This window comes from Diabrotica virgifera, chromosome 1 (assembly GCF_917563875.1).
Source record: "Diabrotica virgifera virgifera chromosome 1, PGI_DIABVI_V3a".
NCBI lineage: Eukaryota > Metazoa > Arthropoda > Insecta > Coleoptera > Chrysomelidae > Diabrotica > Diabrotica virgifera.
The window spans coordinates 315,584,512-315,588,554 of NC_065443.1; positions in this window are offsets into that span (position 1 = coordinate 315,584,512).

Sequence of the window (4,043 nt, forward strand, 5' to 3'; positions counted from 1 at the left end):
TTTCTGTGTTTAATATTATTAGTCCCGAGAAATGAGCAAAAATACAGTGTTATACAGTGTCTTTCTGTACTCATGCCAGTCTTGTGCAATAATCACCCATTCTTGTACTCACATCTTACGTATTTATTTATTTTATTTAGCGTATGGCTTAAGTACATCACAGAATATATTTAGATTTATGCATTATACAATGCATCACAAACAGATGTCCAATTTTTTTATATATTCGATTGACCCTTCGGTTGCCATTACAAAGTCTATAGGGTCGCCTGTGTATGCTCTGCGTGGGTAGTCCTAAACAATGTGTCTGATCGTCTGTCTGGCAGCGCCGCAGTCACAAGAAGCCGAGGTAAGTTTACCCCATCTGTAGAGGTAGTCGGCGCATCTTCCACAATTTGTTCGAATTCGATTAAGGGCTGCCCAAATCTTACGGGGACGTTCAAATTCGCCAGTTTTTTCTATGATGTCCGGTAGACTATGGTAATGCGGATCTGTCTTACTTTCCCAATCTTCTCTCCATCGGGTATTTAAGTCAAAGTTGGATTGCTGCAGCGCTTGAGCAGATTGTAGAGGGGGTAACCTGGATCGCAGACGGTTTTCAAGAATATCTGAGATGTCGTTGTGGACTAGAAGCTGGCGACTGTCCATTATTTTGTTATATTCTTTAACCAATGCATGTTCGCGGCGTAGGTTGAGTGGTGCTATATTACTAAGGATAGGTAGCCACATTGTAGGGGTGGGCTTAATTGTGCCTGTTATCATACGCATAGCATGGTTTAGTTGAGTGTCGACCAGGTGGGTATGCCTACTATTTAGCCACACTGGTGCACAGTATTCTGCTACCGGATATATCAGGCTAAGAGCAGAGGATCTTGAAGTTGATGCTGTGGATCCCATGTAGTGCAGCAGAGTTTCTGTATTATATTGTTGCGTGTTTTCAATTTTGCTGCTGTTTTCGTCAGGTGTTCTCTGAATGTGAGCTTTATGTCTAGAGTAACCCCAAGGTATTTAGGGTATTTATTGTGTTTCAACAGCTTGTTATTAAAATACACTTGCAATTCTCTGTTTGCCACCTTGTTGTTGAGATGAAAAGCTGATACTTCAGTTTTTGTAGTACTTGGTTGTAGTCTCCATTTCTTAAGGTATCCGCTGAGCATGGATAGGTCATTTGTGAGAGTGATTTCTGTAGTTTCTAAAGATTGGTGGCTTGTTGCAAGGGTCCAGTCGTCAGCATATCCAAACTTCCGAAATTCGGTTTCAGGCATGTCAGCAATATAGAGGCTAAAAAGTAAAGGGGCAAGGACAGAACCCTGTGGAAGGCCATCGTTAAGTTTCATCTGTCTACTCGCCTCCTTTCCCATTATAACCTGGAAGGCTCTATTTGTCAGCATGTTGTCAATGAGGTTAATTACCTTTCTGCAGGGGATAATACGTAGATCACTCATCTTACGTAGATCACTCGTTAGAGCATCGTTACATATTTTTCAGGGACTAGTGAACATGTAAAGTCTGATGAGTCACGTTTTGAAGATCGTCCTACGAGTAATACATAGCAGAATATACATCATATTAGAAGAAAGAATGGGAAATCCTCAATAGAATTTAGGAGGTGCTTGGGTACTAAAGAAGCCTTGTTCAGTATGCAAGTAGGTACTAATACAGAGATGCAAAGATATAAATCAAAATATGTTCATCTGTTTAATCATTTTAAAAAAGATTTTGGTAAGGTCCAACATAACAAAATGGTAAAAATACTTATTTTAATTAAATAATAAATAAATATTTGAAAACAGCTGGATTGGACGATGAAGATTTACGAATAATTATTACAAATCTATACTGGTATCAAGGATATCTAGTGACAAGAATAAAATAAATGATGAAATAAATATAAAAAGAGGAGTGAGACAAGGCTGTATACACTTACTTTTAATATTAGTACTATTTATATGTCTAATAACTTAGGTACATACGGAGAAAGTAATTAGGGAAGCTTTAATGGAGACAAGAGAAGGTAATATTGTGAACGCTTTAATCTTGGGTGTTTAATCTTAAATATTCATTTCATAATTCATATGCGATATTATATATTATAGTGTATATTTATATATAGTATATATTTATCACGATATCCGATAGTATATATTTATCACCCCGTATATCACATGCACGCAATTATTATTGTATAATTACATGTGCGGGCTATTTAATTAGTTTAATTGTTGCAAATCATAAACAATATATTTGGACAATTGCATATTTAATTTGATGATCAAATATAATTCTTTGTTCTCAATATTTTGTAAATATACTCAGCGCGTGGCCAGACACCAATACTAGTGCCACCGCTGAGAAAGAGTATACATTTAGAATCATTCACTAGAGTCAACTCAACGAGGCAAGAGGTGCCTCTAAATATATTCCTTCGAGTCACCTCATACATTCAACATGTAGCATCATCATAGTACATATAATCTTAGTTTAAATTTCATACGAAGCGTATCGGTAAAGCAACGTCTCCCGGGGAGCATATTTACAGATGCTTGCGTGTGTAGACACCAGGGTGTTGAAATCAGTTAGGGTTTGGAGAAACGGTACATTTACAGATGCTAGCGCGTGTTGACACCACGGTGTTGAAATCAGTTAGGGTTTGTAAAAACAGTACATTTACAAATACTAACAGATTTGGACACCAGAGTGTTGAAACCAGCTAGCTTTTTTAGTGGTTATACATGCATAGATGCTAACGGCTATTGACTTTGATTTTATATACCTACTGTTGTGGAAAAATATTTAAGTGATTTAGGTATTAATAAATAATAAAACGTTGTTGGGATATAAACAATAATATATTAACACAAAAAACAACATAAAAATAATGTTGTTCTGAAGCTATGTGCTTGTGGCATTTTTATAATTAACTATTTAGATGGGAAATAAGCCACAATTAAATTAACAAAAAATAATTTTATTAACGTTTCGACGCCCAAATCGGGTGTCGTTGTCAAAATACAAAATACGTACTACTAAATTAAACAAAAATGTTGTTGTTTAGTAAAAAATACTTTAAAATGTATAATATATGTATGAATTGCCAATATAAATGAGTCAGATTAAAAAAATTATTAGTAGAATTTTTTACTCAGCAACAACATTTTTGTTTAATATACAGGGTGTTTGGTAAAGAATGGGCCATAGCTTAACCTCAGGTTCCTGAGGCTAAAATGGATCGATTTAAGCTAACTTACCTTAGTACAAAGTTTATAATAACCGAGATACAGGGTGTCAAAGTTAAACTTTTTTTTATTTATTATTGAATATCTCCTGACAGATATGAGATAACAAAATGAAATTTGGTACGTGGGGTTTTTTTGGGTCGAGAAAACTAAATTCCCTACCAAAAATTATGTATTGCCCAGAGGGCGCCACATACGCCTTTCAGCACTTATTCATTACGTTAAATTTTTTTATCCCTCACTCTGTATAATTTTGACATTAAAATTTTTATTCTCCTATTAGTTTTACTTAAAAAAGCTATACTTCTTTCATCTCTCTAAACTTAACCGTTTTCGAAATAAACGCATTTTAAATCTGCGATACACCATCATTTTTAGCATAATATCATTGTAGTTACACCCGAAAAATAACTTAAAACCATAATAATTGTGCCAGTTCTCAAATTTATGGCATTGCATCGCAAATTACATTTGAAGAAATTTGCGATACATTTTTGGATAATTTTATGGTTTTAAGTTATTTTTCTGGTGTAACTACAATGATATTATGCTAAAAATTATGTTGCACCGCAGATTTAAAATGCGTTTATCTCGTAAACGGTTGAGTTTAGGGAGATGAAAGAGGTATATCTTTTTTAAGTAAAACTAATAGGGGAATACAAATTTTAATGTCAAAATTATACAGAGTGACGGATAAAAAAAATTGATCGTATTAAATGAGTGCTGAAAGGCGTATGTGGCGCCCTCTGAGCAACACATAACTTTTGGTAGGGAATTTAGTTTTCTCGTCCCGAAAAACCCCCACAT